Source organism: Pseudorca crassidens, chromosome 2 (genome assembly GCF_039906515.1).
Source record: "Pseudorca crassidens isolate mPseCra1 chromosome 2, mPseCra1.hap1, whole genome shotgun sequence".
NCBI classification, from domain to species: domain Eukaryota; kingdom Metazoa; phylum Chordata; class Mammalia; order Artiodactyla; family Delphinidae; genus Pseudorca; species Pseudorca crassidens.
Window position 1 is genome coordinate 1,639,665 of NC_090297.1, and position 17,103 is coordinate 1,656,767.

The following is a 17,103-nucleotide window of genomic DNA, read 5'->3' on the forward strand; positions in this document are numbered from 1 at the left end:
GTTTCCAGGAGAACGAGGTCTCTTCTCATGACGGGTGTTGGAGGCGCGCCTGAGGCTGCCTATTGCTCCTCACCCCGTGAGCCTGGGGCACCTGCTCTGACTTCTTGCCCAAGGCTCTGAAGAGCAGTGTCCCAGCCCGTCTCCCTCCGTCCCTTCCACAGAGCATCTTCTGCAGCGGGGCCCGCTCGCAGCAATCAGCCGGGGGGCCGAGGGGTGGGCGAGCAGGGGTCCCTAGGCCCAGAGCCACGTGGTGCGATGAGGCTGGACTTCACATCTCACTGCCCGGACCATCCAGGAGGAGTCAAGACCCTCCTTCCTGGAAGCCGTATACGAAGACAGAGAAGGAAACCCAAGCCAGACTCGGTGAGATGACTCCAGGACTTACTTTGTCCTGCTGTCCTGCGGCTTCTCTCCTCCTAACCTCGTCCAGTTGGCCCCCTCCCCAGCTGAAGCGCGTGTGCGGCCAGAGTCTGAAATGACTCCAGCGTTTCTGCTGGGGATTACTTGAGACCAAAATCATTCTTTCCGCCAGGATTACACAACCACTTTTATTCTAAATGCTTTTCTCTCTGTCTCGGGTGTAAGGAAACCTTCGGCCCCAAACCTTTAGCTGGAAGACAGAGGCTATTTCCTGGACAGGACCAAGGGGTTGGATGAAGACTTGGTCCCTTGCAGCGCTGGTCCCCAGACGAGGTTCCTTGCCTCCGGGCACAGGCTGGCCCCGTGCAGACCCCTGCCTGGGGTGCTGGCAGGGCGGCCAGGGGAGCTGATCCGTCTCGGGAAGCACAGCTGGGTCAAGGCAAGGGAGCGGGATTCTCTGCCCGCTGCTGAGCTGCAAGTGTTGTTCGTGTCCCCCAGCAAAGAACACATTTCAAGGGCCAAAGTGTGCTTTGAGCTCTTCGGTGATGCCCAGGAGGGGAAAGCACAGGAAGAGATTGGAAATCACACCATTAATAGCCTGGGGTGGGGTTACTGCTGGACACCTGTAGGGGTGGCCGCTGGCTGTGCCTGGGGCCTCAGCCATGCTTCGTCCCAGAGGCCTTGGACTCTAGCCCGGGCAGCCTGGTTGGGCGCCTGCAGCCATCAGGGGCTGAGGTAATGCTTCGGGCTTTGGGGGGGACCTGATGCCCCTGCATGGGGTGCCTGAGCCTGAGGGAGGACTCAGTGACCAGGCCCTGGCGGCTCTGGCTCTCAGCAAGACCAAGTCCAAGGACCTCTTCCTGGGGGTGGGGAGGCCGAGTGTGGAGGTATCCAGGCCCACAGCGGAGCAGGGAGACCCCGTCCCGCCCAGGACCCCCTCTGCGACGGGACTCCTCTGAGCCTCGGCCATGGCCTGCAGAGCCCAGAGTTGGTGAGAGTCCTCCCACCCCTGACGCCTAACCAAGCTCCTGGCGACTTCCACTCGTGGCCCTGGCCCCCGTGCCACCCACTGCTTCCAGACCCTGGGGGCTCCTTCCTGGCCCCGTTGACCCCACTTTCCTTACCTGCCGAGGTGGCTGAGAACAGCTAAGCCCAGGTATGGGGCTGGTCAGCAGCCTCGGGTCCAACAGCTCTGGACCCGAGGCTGCTGTCATCAGCTCTGTCCCCGCAGGAAGGTCATCTATCTGGTCGCTCTGTGACTCTGCTTCCTCATCTATAAAATGTAGAAAAGCTAGAAAGTGTAGGAAACTGGCTGAGAGATAGACCGAGGGGTGAGGCAGGCGAGGATGGACATCCAGTAACAGGGAGGGTCTCAGATCCCTCTACACCTTCTGGAACTGACCCCTCAGGGCCAGCTGGAGCCCCAGTTAGCAGCGTTCGGGAGTGGGGGTGGATCTCACGGTCCAAGTGTCCTGCCCCTCGCCTCTCCCCCAGCTCAAAGCCTGGACAGGTCAGAAGCCAGGACCCAGGGCTCTGTGCCCCAGGGGAGTCAGGCCTGGAGCCGGGGAACGTGGCTGGGGGGCTGAGGGAAGGTCTTCTCATGGTCTGTGACCAAGCTGGCACCTGCTGAGATGCACTGGGGCCGGCTGGTCCCTTTGGCACCTCACCTGCTGCTAACGCCGTGAGCCCAGAGGGGGCATCTCTGCCTCGACAGCCCCAGTTTCCAGCCCCTGGTATGGGGGCAGGAGGGGGCCGTTTCCAGGGCTCTGTGCTGCACGTGGTGTATACACGTGCGTATGTGTCGTGTGTGTTGTGTAATTAACTTGTTCCTGTGCTGTCGGTTTCACACGGCTTCATGTACTTTTCAGTCGTCAGCATGGTTTTAAAGATTTATCCACCTGCCAGCATCAACCCCCAGACCGTTGTCTCTGGCCCTTCCGTGGCTTTTCCTCCCTGGGTCCCACCCCCCCGGCAGACACCCACTGTCCCCCTGAGACGGGCACCCCGTGGCACCCTGCGCGGACCCGGGGGCAGGTCCCTGGAGTGGGCGACGGATGATGGAGTAGTTTCACTAAGCTCTGCCTGACTCCACTCTGGACACCCAACCCGTCCACCCCTCTCCTTACAGGACAGGGGTCCCCCCGACATTCTCACCCAGACCGCGCATTATTTGACTTTCAAATTTCTGCAAATTGGTTGGGTGTGAGGCGGAAAATCGTTTGAAAAATTTGCATTCGTCTGATGACTGTTGAGTCTGAGAAATCTCCACGCATGTGTTGGCCCCTAAAGTGACCCCCTCCCCGCGTGCTTTCAGCGGTAGCGGGTGCTAACTCAGATTACATTCTGAATTAATCACTCAGCTGTTTTCGTTGTAACTTCTTCATGCTGTGAACTTTCCCCACTGTGTTCTTCACTGGACAGATCTCTTTATCTGTTTTGTATTTTTATATCTGTTTAAATCTTTAATTTCAATGGAGCCGAATCCCTTAACTTCCAGCTACAGGGAAAGATGTAGGTCTAATGGAAGAATTCGTTACTGCCCCACGAATGACAAAGATATCACCCCCACTTTTCCTTCCATTAATAAAACTGCTGTGGTTTTATCATTCACACCCAGGACTTCATCTGGCCGAAGAGCACATGTGCAAGGGGCTGTTTTTTTCCACACAGTGAGTCTGTCTTCCTAATGCACTCACGCCCCTGTCTGTCCCTTCCCCAGAGCGGACACCCGTGGTCACCTAGGCCTCTTTCCAAGCTCTGTTCTCCACGCCACGCTCACACCGTGCTGTTTCATTTGCTTTATTCCTGTAGTTCTGTAGAGGTCTGGTGGTCTAGTAGCCTGGCTGTAGAGGTCTAGAGGTCTAGTAGCCTGGCTCTTCTTTTCAAAAATTTCTTAACTATTTTCAGCCACGTCCATGTTAGAATAAATTAATGAGATCCTCCGAACACAATGATGAGATTTTGATTGGACTGGAATGGACTGTAAAGATGAAACGGAGAACGGCCGTCTCTGCAATGCTGAGTCGTCCTGTCCATCTCACTTCTAGCCATCCTGTTTCATGCTTTTTAAGAGAGATCAAGCATTTCTCTGAAAAGCCTTGTGAATTCTTTGTTAGACGAATTCCTAGGTACCTGGGAGACGGTGCTTCTAATGTGAATGCACCTTATTTTTTATTACTTTTTCTAATTGACTGCGGTCAGTGCAGAGGCATGCTAGGATTTCTGTAAGAGGATCTCTAATCTGGAATCTTGCTGAACTCGCTTAACTGATTATTTTGTTGTTGCTGTTGTTGTTTGTCTTAGTTACTGAGGACTGTTATATGGGTGACCGTTATATAGATGATCTTTCTTGTTTTTCTTTTTATGTGATTATTCTATCTTTATTCTTACAAATAACAATAGGTCAATTCCTTCCTTTCAGTTCTTAGATGCTTATTTCTCGTTTGTGTCTGATTGAGGTGTCAGGACCCTTAAGCTCCACGGAGCAGTCGTGGTGGTGGAGGGGGAGGTATCCTTGTGTTGTACCTGATGGCAAAAAGGATGCTTCCAAACTCCGTGACATGAGAAACCTGCTCTAGGTTATTTGAAGACCACCTTCACCAAGTTAAGACAGCTTCTTCTTCTTCTTTTTGTTTTTAATTTAATTAATTAATTTATTTTTGGCTGCGTTGGGTCTTTGTTGCTGCACGCGGGCTTTCTCTAGTTGTGGCGAGTGGGGGCTACTCTTCATTGTGGTGCACGGGCTTCTCATTGCCGTGGCTTCTCTTGTTGTGGAGCACAGGCTCTAGGTGTGTGGTCTTCAGTAGTTGTGGCACGCGGGCTCAGTAGTTGTGGCTCGCGGGCTCTAGAGTGCAGGCTCAGTAGTTGTGGCACACGGGCTTAGTTGCTCCCGCAGCACGCTGGATCTTCCTGGACCAGGGCTCGAACCCGTGTCCCCTGCCTTGACAGGTGGATTCTTAACCACTGCGCCACCAAGGAAGTCCCAGAAAGCTTCTTCTTGTTCCCAGTTCTCTGGGCACCCTTAGAAAGACAGAAAGAGATAAACCTCTATCACATGCTCTTTCCACACCTGTTAATTTTTCCTTAGTCCCTTAATATGAATTGATCAATTTTCTGAATTTAAAACATCTTTGCATTCCTACGATAAAACAATATTTGATCATGATGTATCTTTCCCAACATTTTATTACAAAAATTTTCAAACATATAGAAAAGTTGAATTTTACAAAGAACACCTACCTATATGCCTGCCATTGAGATTAATTGTATGGCTAATAAAATGTTTTACACCATTTATATTAATATTTTGCAAAACATCCCTTATCACATAGCTATCCATTCGTCTCTCCCTCTATCTATCCAATAATTCATTTTATTTATTTTTGGATGCATTTCAAGGTAAGTTGCAAACCTCAGCTCACTTTCCCCTAAATACTGCAGCAGGTGTATCCTTAACTAGAGTTTAATATTCCTGGAAGGTCCTTTTTATTTCTTTTGTGGTAAAATTTACATACAATGACTTTGCCAAATGCACTCACCTGGGTGTGACCCAAACCCAGGAGATGCAAAACAGTCACCCCCAAATCTCCCTCACGTTCCTGCCCCTCTCGCCTTCCCAGAGGTAAACAGAGCTCTGAGGTTTTCATCCTAATTAGTTTTGCTTTGGTCCAGAACTGCACGTAAACTGGGTTATGTTGTAGGTACCCTTCTGTGTCTGGCTTCTTTCAGTCGACATGAAGGTTTGGGGGTTCGCTGTGTCTTTGGGTGGATCGGGGGTCCAACTGATTTCATTGCTGCAAGGACGGTTGGATCATCCTCCCACTGGTGGACATATAGGATGTTTCCGGTGTTTTGACATTATGAATAACTTTGCTATGAACATTCTTTTACAAGTCACTTTGTGGACATGTTTTCATTTCTCTTGAGTAAACATCTCGAAGTGGAATTTCTGGGTCATGGGGTAGTCGTATGTTTAGGTTTATAAGAAACCAGCGTATCTTTCCCCAAAATACCCCATCAACACTGTACGGGAGCTCTCGCCAGCATGTGGGGTTTGGTCTTTTCAACTGTAGCTAGTCTGGTGAGTGTGTATTTTAAAACACATGGTTGGATCCAGGTAGCCAATGTTTTACTCAAGATGTTCCCGCCTGTGTTTATACACGCCTTTACTTCCTTTCCTTTTGTTGACCTGATCCAAATTTAGCACCAAGTTGACACCTGTCTCTTAAAGTGAAACAGGTTGTTTTACCCCTTTTATTATTTTCTAGAAATATATATATATATATGACTTATCTGTGTCTTGCAAGAAGTCACCTGTAAACTGTCTTGGCATACGGCACTTTTTTGAGAAGGGTAAGTGCTTAGTTTCCCAATTTTGATCTATTTAAGTTTTCTATTTCTTCTTGGGCCAGGTTTGGCATTTTGTATTTTCCCAGAAACATGCCCATTTTATCTCAAAGTCTTCCCTGAGTTCCTTGTTTAATATCTCAGTTGGGCATAAAGAAAGACCTGGGAGCTCACCAGGGGCCGGAAGATCGGGGGACCTGCTCCCTGAGGCCAGCATGGCTCAGCAGTGGCAGGAAGCCTCGTGGAAGGAGGCGAGTGTGGGGCGGGCTCTGAGCTCTAGGGCCCTGCCGCCCTCCCAGTGCTCTGTCTTCTCCCCAGTGCTGGAGGAGCTGAAGGAGAGAGCAGCTTCCCCTGGAGGGAAGGCCAGAAAGACGCCTGCGCTCAGTGGCTCTGAGGTCTGGGTGAACTCCTGAAAGGCTCCTCAGGGGCCTCACCTGGGGAATGGGTACAGCAATACCTGGCTCAGGTGTGTGAAGGGAACAAGGTGTGGATTGTGGTGCTTGCCTCAGGTGTGTGCACAGGTCAAGGTAGAGTGTGGTGCTTGCCTCAGGTGTGTGCACAGGTCAAGGTAGAGTGTGGTGCTTGCCTCAGGTGTGTGCACAGGTCAAGGTAGAGTGTGGTGCTTGCCTCAGGTGTGTGCACAGGTCAAGGTAGAGTGTGGTGCTTGCCTCAGGTGTGTGCACAGGTCAAGGTAGAGTGTGGTGCTTGCCTCAGGTGTGTGCACAGGTCAAGGTAGAGTGTGGTGCTTGCCTCAGGTGTGTGCAGGGGACAGGGTAGATGGTAGCACCTGCCTCAGGTGTATTCGGGAGACAAGGTCGATTCAGTGAGAGGTAGGTGAAAAACATACCTCACAGCAGGTGCGTATTCCACCAACATTTTTTTCCTGTCTTCCTCCCTCAGGAAATACAGCAGTAGTGAGGTTCTGAAGGTTTTCATTCCTCTTTTTAAAGTAGAAAGGAACAAGTCTTTGGTAACAGGATTTGACACTATGTGGCCTTGAATGGGAGGTCCCTGAAGCTTCATGGCACGCCTCAAAATGTATCACCTGTCCCAGACAGCTGTGAGGCACTGTGTCTGTTTGAGTTTGTAATAAGTGTGTAACTCCTGCCCCAGCTCACTGTCTGCAGAGAGTTTCCAGGCTGCAGTGCAGGGAGGAGAATCTAAACCGAGCCCAGAGCTCCTGGTGAGTGGAGAGATGGGTCCAGAGTCTCCCGCATTGTCACAATCGGTGAAATTCAAATGAAGTGCAGAGATAAGTCAAAAGCATTGTGCCGAGATGAACGTCCCGGCGTGCACAGCCGTGCCAGGGTGATGTACAGTGTTAACACTAGGACAGGATGAGCAAAGTGTCTATTGAAACTCTGTGTGCTCCTTTGCAACTTCTTGAAGAGTAAAATAATAGTCTGATTTTTGGTCTGAAAAGAAGCAGGAATATATGCCTCATCACCACGAGGAAAACCAGTGAAGTAAGATTAGACCCAGGCATGACACAGATGATAGAAATACAATAAATGAATGTTAAACCAGCTATTGTAAGTATAGTCTATGTCATCAAAAGGGCAGAGGAAAACATAAATATGATAAGGAGAAAAATAGAAGAGATTAAAAAGACCCAAAATGAACTTCTAGAGTTGAAAAAATACATTGTCTGAAATGGAAAAATACACTGAATGTGATTAAAAGCAGATTAGATGTTACAGAATTTTTTTTTTTTTTTTTTTTTTTGCGGTACGTGGTCCTCTCACTGTGGTGGCCTCTCCCATTGCGGAGCACAGGCTCTGGACGCGCAGGCTCAGCGGCCATGGCTCACGGGCCCAGCCGCTCCGCAGCATGTGGGATCTTCCCGGACCGGGGCACGAACCCGTGTCCCCTGCATCGGCAGGCGGACTCTCAACCACTGTGCCACCAGGGAAGCCCCAGAATTTTTTTAAAAAAAGAAAAAAGATCAATGGGATCTTTTAAGAGAGCAGTAGAAATTATCCAAAGTTATATATATATATAAAAGAAAAAAACGACTGAAAAAATGAACAGAGCAACAGTGATGAGTGGGATAAGAAGAAGTGGTCTAACATACATGTCATCAGCATCTCTGATGGGGATGAGGGATATGAAGGACAGGAAAGTATCTGAAGAAATCATGGCTGAAAGTATTAAAAATTTCATTAAACAACAACATTGTAAACTCACAGATCCAAGGATCTCAGTGAACTCCAAGCAGAAAAAAATAAGAAGACAACCATACCCAAGTATATCATAACCAAATTTCTAAGGAGATAAAGGGACAGTCTTACAAGCAGCCAGAGAATAAGAGATATATTATGTACAAATGAACAAAGATAAGTATATAAATATATTTCTCATCAGAAACTACACAAGCTGGAAGACAATGGAGAGACTTCTTCAAAGTACTGAAGGAAGAAACCTAGAATTCTGTGCCCAAGAAAAATATCTTTCAAGTGACGGCAAAATAATATTTCGGTCAAAATTAAAGTGGAGAGACTTTATGGTCAGTAGACCAGCACTACAATAAACGTTAAATAACATTCTTTATACAAAAGGAAAATTATGCCAGATGGCAATATGAACCTACACAGAGAAAGAATATTAGAAATGATAAATATGTGTGTAGATAAAAGAGTGCTTAGTTTGAATTTTTAAAATTTAAAACATAATTAACTTCTCAGAGGAAAATAATGACAAGGTATTAAAAGTTTTATAAGTAAGTGAAATTTACGACAATAGCACAAAGGACAGAAGAGAAGAAATGGAAACAAAAGGGGAAACCTACTGTAAGGTTTTTACACCATAAGTGAAGTGGTATAACATTCTTTGAACGCACTTTGATAATTTAATGATGTAAAGACATAAACTCTACAGGAATCACCAAAGAGAAAAGGTATAGCTAATAATCCCATATTGTAGGTAAAATGGATATTTGAAAACATTCATTTAATTCAAGAGGGCAGGAAAACAAGAACAACAAAGAAATGAGATGTGAAAACAAATAGTAACATAGTATATTTAAACCCAACCATATATATAACCACATTAAATGTAAATGGCCTAAACCTTCCAATTTAAAGGAAGAAATTGTAAGATTGGATTAAAAGAAAATCAAAACCCAACTATACGCTGTGTACAAGGAACTCACATTAAATACAAAACAAAATAGATAAGTTAAAAGTAAAAGGATGGAAAAAGATACACCATGTAAACACCAACCAAAAGAAAGCAGGAGCTGCTATATTAACTTCAATAAAGGTTTATTCAGATTCACATTCTTTCCATATGCACATAAAAGAGTCATTAAGGGAGACCATATTCTGAGCCATAAAACAAGTCCCAATACATTTAAAAGGATTAAAATCATGCAACATATGTTTTCTGACTACAGGAGAATTAAACTAGAAGTCAGTAACAGACAATATCTGGAAATCCCCAAATACTTGGAAAGTAACCAACACACTTCTAGATAACTCATGAGTCAAAAAATAAATCACAAAAGAAATTAGAAAATATTTAAAACTGAATAACAATGAAAGCACAATATTTTTAAATTTGTGGGATACAGTTAAGCAGTGCTTGGAGGAAAACTTGTAACATTAAATTCTTATATTAGAAAAGAAGAAAAATTTCAAATTAATAATCTGTGCTCCCTCTGTAAGAACTATAAAATGAAGAAAAATTAAATTCAAGGTAAGCAGAAGGAAATAATAAAGCTAAGAGAGAAAATAAGTGAAATAGAAAACAAAAGAAGAATCAATAAAACCAAAACCTGTTCTTGAAAATGTTTATTGATAAATCTCTAACCAAAATTATCAGGAAGAAAAAAGACACAAATTACCAATGCCTGAAATAAAAGAGGGGACACCACTACCAAGCCTACAGACAATAAAAGAATAATAAAGGATGCTATGAACAACTTTATGCTAATACATTTGAAAACTAAGATGAAAAGTATAAATTTCTTGAAAAACACAAACTACTAGTGTTCACCTAAGAAGAAATAGGTGTAGACAACATATTTATCTATGTAGAAAATCTAAAGGAAACTACAAGAAATCTACAAGAACTAATAAGTGAGTTTAGCAAGATAGCAATGTACAAAAGTTCAATGTACAAAAATTAATTGAACTTCTACATACTAACAATGAACAATTGTAAATGGAAAATTTTAAAATTACCATAGAATAAAAATTATGAATTTAGCAATCAATTTAACCAAAAGAAAAAAATGTGAAGGCTCATACACTGAAAACTACCAAGTATCACTGAAATAAATTAAAGATCTAAATAAATGGAGAGATATACCATGCTCATGGATTGGAAGGTTCGGTATTGTTAGAATGACAATTTTCCTGAAATTGCCCTGTAGATTCAAAGCAATAACACTAAAAAAAAAAAAAAAAAAAATCCCAGAAAGCTTTCTTATAGAAATTAACAAGCTAGTTTTAATGTTTATGTGGAAACACAGTCCACCTAAAGTAACCTAATCAATTTTGTAAAAGAAGAGAAAAGTTGGAAGACTTGTATGGTATCTCAAGGCTTATTATAAAGCTAGAGGGATGATGACAGTGTGGCATTGATGGAAGGATGAATACATAGATCAATGGAGCAGAGTCCACAAAGAGACCCACGCGTATTTGGTCAATTAATGTTTGAAGAGCTTGCCAAGGCAATTCAGTGGGGAAGTCATAGACTTTTCAACAAATGATGCTGGAACGACTGGACAGCCGTACTCAAAGAAATGCACTTCAACCCTCACCACACACCGCACACAAAAACGAAATCAAAATAGATCCCAGATCTAAACAGAAATGAAACTATAAAACTTTTAGAGAAGACACAGTAGAAAATCTTAGCAGCTTTGGGGTGGGCAAAGATTTTTTTAAACAGGACAGAAACAAAAGTACAAATTATAAATTAAACAAATTTTTTATTGAAGTCGATTTTTGTTGACTTACAATGTCGTGTTAATTTCTGCTGTACAGCGAAGTGACTCCGTTATACACACATATACTCTTTTTCATATTTTTATTTTAAAATTTTAATTTACTAAAATTAAGAAGTTTGTTCTTCAAAAGACACTGTTGAGAAAATGAAAAGGCACGCCGGATCCTGGGGGAACATATCTACAAGTCATAAGTCTGGGGAGGAGGCACTGGATGGTAAAATATCTGGGGAAACAGAGGGGAAAACTCCTGCCCAAGGTCCCTGGGTGCTCAGGGGCTGCACTGGCACCAAAACCAGGTGTTCTGACCCAGCACGATTGAAGGTACTGACGTTGTCCTGAGCACAATCTAATCTTTTAGTGAATTCTCATTTGCCAAGTGTCTAAGCCTCTCACCGTTCATGGTCATTGGCCAGAGGGTCCTAGCTGGGCTGGGCTGCCCTCTCTCTGGGCTGAGCTTATCGCAGTGGGCAAGTTCCCCAAGCATCACTGGGACAAAGCGAGCAGGTGAACCTGGGGCCCTTTCCTCCCACACACCTGAGTAGGGTGGTCGGCGTGTCTGCCAGCGCATGGACCCCGCCATGCTGGACCCCTGTCTTCCTGGTGTCCTGATGCCACCCAGCAGGAGTACCTCCGGGAGGGGGGTTGCTCTCCTGGCCGCTCGGGGCTGGGGTAAGAGGCAGCTGGACCAGCGCTTGAGGTGCCTTTGGAAGAAATCCACCTTTGAGGCAGTGTGGCTATTCCGGCAGAATCTGGAGAAAACATAACGTTGCCTTCATAAGTGAGTCAGCTGACCATTTTACAAGTCTTCCCCAAACCGACTAAGCCATTTTCACAACATAAAGTGAGCAAAAAATGTAATTATTTCAAGGTGTCCTTCCCCTCGAACTCACTGGAGGCTCACAGCTTAGGGGTTTAAAAAAAATACATGTATTTAAAGCAAATATTATTGCAAATGACTACTCTGTAATTTGGATTAATTGCTTTCGTTTTTTTCTGGAAATAAAATCTTTAAGGCAAACCCATAAAAACCCTGGAGCCCAGGGCGGCTGTTCTCTGCAGCGCCTCGTTTACAGAGAGCCTGGGGCCGCCCTCCAGGGGACCTTGATGGGTCAGGGAGTCCCCTCTTGGGCCAAAGACCCCGGAGGAGGCTATACCATGCCCCCCAGAGCTGGGGACAACCCCAGCCCAAGATGACAGCCTGTGAGCCTCAGGGATGGTCCCAAGACCCTGACCCTGGGAGGGTCCTGAGAGGCCCAGCCAGGTTCATCATTAGCCCCTGTGGCGGGCAAGGTCAGAGGCCCAGCGACACACAAGGGAGAATGTGTCGGCGTGGGGCTGGGAAGAGCTGGGCCTGGGCTGTGCCCGTGGTTATATGAAACACGTGGCTGCATGTTGCACAGGGGCAGGGTGTGCAGGAAAGTTGGACAGACGGGAGAATCCTACGTCCCAGGGCACCTCCCCTGGGGCTTCCTGCACACCATGGAGCACCCTGGACTTGAGGATTTGCCGACCCAGGAGCCCGTCACGGGGAGGGGTCTCAGCAAGGCTGTGGGCTTGCGGGGGGTGTCCGGTTTTAGGAGCGAGCTGGACACCCACGTGCAATGCTACAGGGGCACAAAGAAGATGAGGATGGAGCATGGACCACTTGGAGGTCTCTGGAGACCCCCTGAGAGTAGTTTAAGCAGAACAGGGGCAAAGGGAAGCGTGTCTGGAAGGGGCTGGGCACAGGTGCCATGTGACCACCATTCGCCTGGTCCCTTCAAGCCCATCATCTTATTTGTTCTGATCAGCAGCCCCAAGTGGGCACCATCTTTCCTTTTCTGGGTCCTCCACCCAGCGTGCCATGGCCAGGAAGGGAGATGGGAGAGCTGTGCTTCCTGCAGGCGCCTATGGACAGAGGGGAGGAGGGGCAGGTCCTGGGCTCCCCTGGGGCCAATGGCAGACACATGGGTCCTGCCTGTTTGTCAAGGTGAAATGTATCCCTGCAGGCAGCTGGGCAGGGAGAACAGAGGTCTGGGGTCCTGGGCCAGCTCTGTTGCCTTTGTGCCTTGTGACCTTGAGCAAGCTCCACCCCACCCCCTGCTAGGCCTCAGTTTCCCCAGTTCATTCCCAGTTTCATCATGAAACTCAATTTCCTTCATTCATCGGGCAGGTGGTCCATCCATCCATCCATCCACCCACCCATTCTTCATATACCCATTCATCCATGCATCTGTACACCCATCCTCCATGAATATATCCATCCGTCTATCAATCCATTCATCCATCCACCCATCCACCCATCCATCCACCCATCCATCTATCCATGAATATATCCATCCATCAATCCATTCATCCATCCACCCATCCACCCATCCATCCACCCATCCATCCATCAATCCATTCATCCATCCACCCATCCATCCACCCATCCATCTATCAATCCATTCATCCATCCACCCATCCATCTATCCATGAATATATCCATCCGTCTATCAATCCATTCATTCATCCACCCATCATCTATCCATGCATCCATCCATCCACCCATCCATCTATCCATGAATATATCCATCCATCAATCCATTCATCCATCCACCAATCCATTCATCCATCCACCCATCCACCCATCCATCCACCCATCCATCCATCAATCCATTCATCCATCCACCCATCCACCCATCCATCCACCCATCCATCTATCAATCCATTCATCCATCCACCCATCCATCTATCCATGAATATATCCATCCGTCTATCAATCCATTCATTCATCCACCCATCATCTATCCATGCACCCAACCATTTATCCATCCATCCATCCATCCATCCAAACTATCAGTCATCTCGCCTGTGTCACACTCTCTGCCAGGCACTGGAGAATAAAGGGAAATAAACCAGGTAAGAAGCCCACCCCCTCTCTGAGTGGCACCCTGAGAGTTGCATGGGGGGAGGTAATAGTTTGCGGACCAGGCAGGAGGCGTTTGCGGTAAGAGTGCAGGTGAGAGACGGGGGCAGCCTGGAGGAGGCGGCAGCAGAGGGCACAGATTGCAGCTGGTTACTGCGAATGGAGAACAGCTGCCCTTGTTGGTGGGGAATAGGCCTGTGTCCTGGGACAGGCCCAGGGCTCCCACCAGACCACCATCTGCCAACTTGGCCATGGCACCCTCCTGGCTGGCAGCCCTGATGAGTGGACCCTCGGGGTCCTCATGTGTCCACAAGCAGGGGCATGGGGGGAGCCAGGTCCACTCAGGGTGGTGCAGGAGGAGGAGATGGCACCGCTGGCCGGAGGGAACCAAGCCCCTGTGGAGCCCCCGGTCCCCTGTCCTGGAGAAGGCGTGGGCAGACAGGGTGTGGAGGACGGGGGATGGTGGAGGAGTACCAGGCAGCCAGCAGGGGGGGCAGATGACCCATCCCGCTACAGGGAGGGGGTCCACCCACCCCATCCTTCCAGGGCTCAGCGCGAGGCGACCTGCCTCCATGCGCTTCTCTGTTCGGGTCTCTTTTGACCACACAGCCCCACCGGGGCCTCTGCTGGAGCCCATTCTCTGAGCCAGCATAGTGGGTGTCAGCCTGTAATCCCCTCCCACGGGACCCCAGCTGCTCCTGTGCTCGAGACTGCAGCCCATGTACATCCTGGACGCACCAAGAATGGGAGCTAAGTTCCACTGGGCTGGAGAGTGTCAGGAGGGCTTCCTGGGGGAGATGGCCTTGCAGCTCTGGTAAACTCCCCTCCTGCAGTGCCCAAGGGGCCGCATCCTCCGTGTCCATGTGCAGGGAGGGATCCCCTGGTGATGGAAAATCTGGAGCTCTCTGGGTGGGTTTGTGCAGAGCCCACCCTGGTGTGGGCCCCCAGTGGCTACAAGGTGCCCTGGAAGGCTGCTTCCTCCGCAAGGACCCTTCCCCGGCGCCTCCTGTCTGTGTTTACAAAGTCCTCCTTCATCCTGCAGGCGTGCTGCCAGTGGCTCTGTTTGTGACGCCCGCATCTCGCATCTCAGGCGAATCTCACCCTGGCACTTGTAAGCATCCCGATGCCTGTTGCCCGGAAGGAGCCCCGTTTTAGTAGGTTTTCCAAGGGTCACTTTTTCAGGGGAGGCTGGGGTCCGGGGTGCAGCCTTCCTTCCCTGGAGGCTGCTGAGGCCAAGGGCCTGGCCTGGGGTGGAGAGAGTAGGAGAGGGCGCTGGGGGGAGATGCCAGGAGCCCTGGGACTGCGCCCCTGGCTCTGACCATCACAGCCTTCTTTTTAAGTGTATGGATGGAGGCCAGTCTCTGCCCTCAAGCCCTCAGCAAAGAGCTCCTGATTCCCCCTCCCCAGCAGGGCTCTGCCCATCCCCCGTGTCCTCCTGGGGTCCAGGACGAGGGGAGGACCTGACCTGGGAGCCGCCGGAGTCTTCAGCACCCCTTGGGGTCCAGCCCCAGCTGGAAAGTGAGTAGCATCTCGACTCCGAGGTCAAGTTGTCCACTTCTGAGTGGGGGCTTCGGAGGAGGTGTCCACCTCACACCCATCGGGGACTGGAGCAAATCAGATCAGACCCTGCGCGGCCTCCGGGGGCTCAGAGTCAGGAGGGAGAAGACAGAGGCACCTATACCCCCAAAGACGCCCCCGAAGAGGGCTGCAACACCCCCACCCTGTGCAGAGGAGCAAAAGCAATCCCACACCACAAGCGAGATGCAGAAGAACATTGTTGGAAGCAGCCCGGCAAGGTGGAAGCAGCTGAGTGTCCATCCACGGCCGCACGGGTGCCCCAGGGGGGTCCAGTTCGCTCTGCGGTAACAGGCACCCCGACAAGGAAGGAGATGCTGACGCCTGTTACAACACGGATGAACCTCGAGGACACTGTGCTCGGTGAATAAGCCAGACACTACATATTGTCTGGTGCCACTCACGTGAGGTCCCTAGAGGAGGCACATCCAGACAGAAAGGAGAGGGATGGGTGTCACGGGTGGGGGAGGGGTGGGGAGTGAGTGTCTAGTTGAGGCAGTGTGTCAGCTCGGGACGATGAGAAAGTCCAGGAGACCAGAAGGTGGTGATGGTCGCACAACAGTGTGAATGTGCTTAATGCCACTGCGCTGTGCACTTAAAAACGGTCGCGATGGTAAATTTTCTGTGTAGGATTCTCAGCCCTTCACACACATCAGCAACCTTCACCCCAAAACAGTCCACAGGTGGGTGCTGTTCTCACATTTGCAGGTGAGGAAACTGAGACCCGAACAGGTCGCAGGGTGGGGAGGGGCAGCTCTCCCCAGAGCCTTCACTCCTGCCCCCCTTCCCCCCCTCCCCCCCACCCAAGGTTCGAAGCCCAGATGCCCCTCCCCCCATCTGAAACAACCGGGAAACTGAGTCACAAGCTCAGGGCGTGTCCCAGTCTTCCACACCCTGTTAGAAAGGAGGCTCTGATTTCAAAATCAAGTTAATCTTTAGAAAATAAAGTTGTATTTAATGCCCCTCTCACACATTCAGTGAGGCAGCAGTACCGGCAGTGGGACCAGGAGAAGCTCCAGGATGTCTGCGCTGGCTCTCAAAGACAGATAGGATTTTGTTCTTAATTTTAAACATTGTAACAATTACACAACTAATATATACTGCCTGGAGAAAAATTAAAATGCACATAAGCATAACAGAAAAAAGTTATAATATCCTGAAATCCCATCACTCAGAGAAAACTGCTGTTAATATTTCAGTTGATGTCCCTGAAGGTCCCCCCACCCCAGGACATATCAGTGGAACCAACAGACTTCATACATCAAGTCTTTTTTGCTGGAACGTGCTATGGGGGAGGCTCTGGGGAACTAACCCATCGGAACCCAGGAAAGCTTGCTTGGAGAGGCTGGACCCTGCAGAGCACCAGGCCCAGACCTAAGAATGGACACGGCTTCTCTAAGAGCCACAAAAGCCTCCGCTTAAGACAGCAGGTTAAACACACGTGACAGTCCTCTCACTGCAAACACACTGCACCCACGAGGTGGAGAGGACAGAGAAACCACAAGTGTCTCAAAGCCGAACTGCATGGAGCCACGGTAACCGGGTCACTGACGAGAGACACAGCCCTCAATGGAGAGTGGAAATGCGAGGTTTTACCAGAGTTAGGACAGAGAGCACCCCCAATCTCAGGACTGGCCATAAAAGCACCTCTAAAGGAGGGGTGCACAAGTGGCTACAGTCGGGAAAGCAGACGTGAAAGGGGTTTGTGAGGAAGTCCGAGTCCTAGATCCCCTCCCCCTCCAGCCGCCCCTCCCCCATGTCAGGAAAGCCCCAAGTTCTATTCCCTGGAATGCAGGCAGTCTTACCCCTGTCTTCACCCCAACGTGGCCCCCAGAAGACTGGCAGCCATGCCCCTGCCTCAATCACTGGGAATTAGATTGGTCCCTAAGGATGACGTCACCAAGTGTTCCCAGGACCACCCTTCTGTGAATCTCAAAGGCAACAGCCCCCCCCCCCCCCGCCCTCTCAGATCTTCCAACCA

General features: G+C 48.9%; 1 long non-coding RNA gene across 1 annotated transcript; it reads right to left on the reverse strand.

The window, feature by feature from the left end:
- Positions 1–535: 535 nt before the first annotated feature.
- On the reverse strand, positions 536–15,846 carry LOC137214203 (uncharacterized). The gene is made up of 3 exons (XR_010938831.1): positions 15,013–15,846; positions 11,195–11,409; positions 536–4,380 (listed from the first exon to the last, which is right to left on the reverse strand). It is a non-coding gene; the product is annotated as an uncharacterized lncRNA (long non-coding RNA).
- Between the last annotated feature and the right edge of the window lie 1,257 nt (positions 15,847–17,103).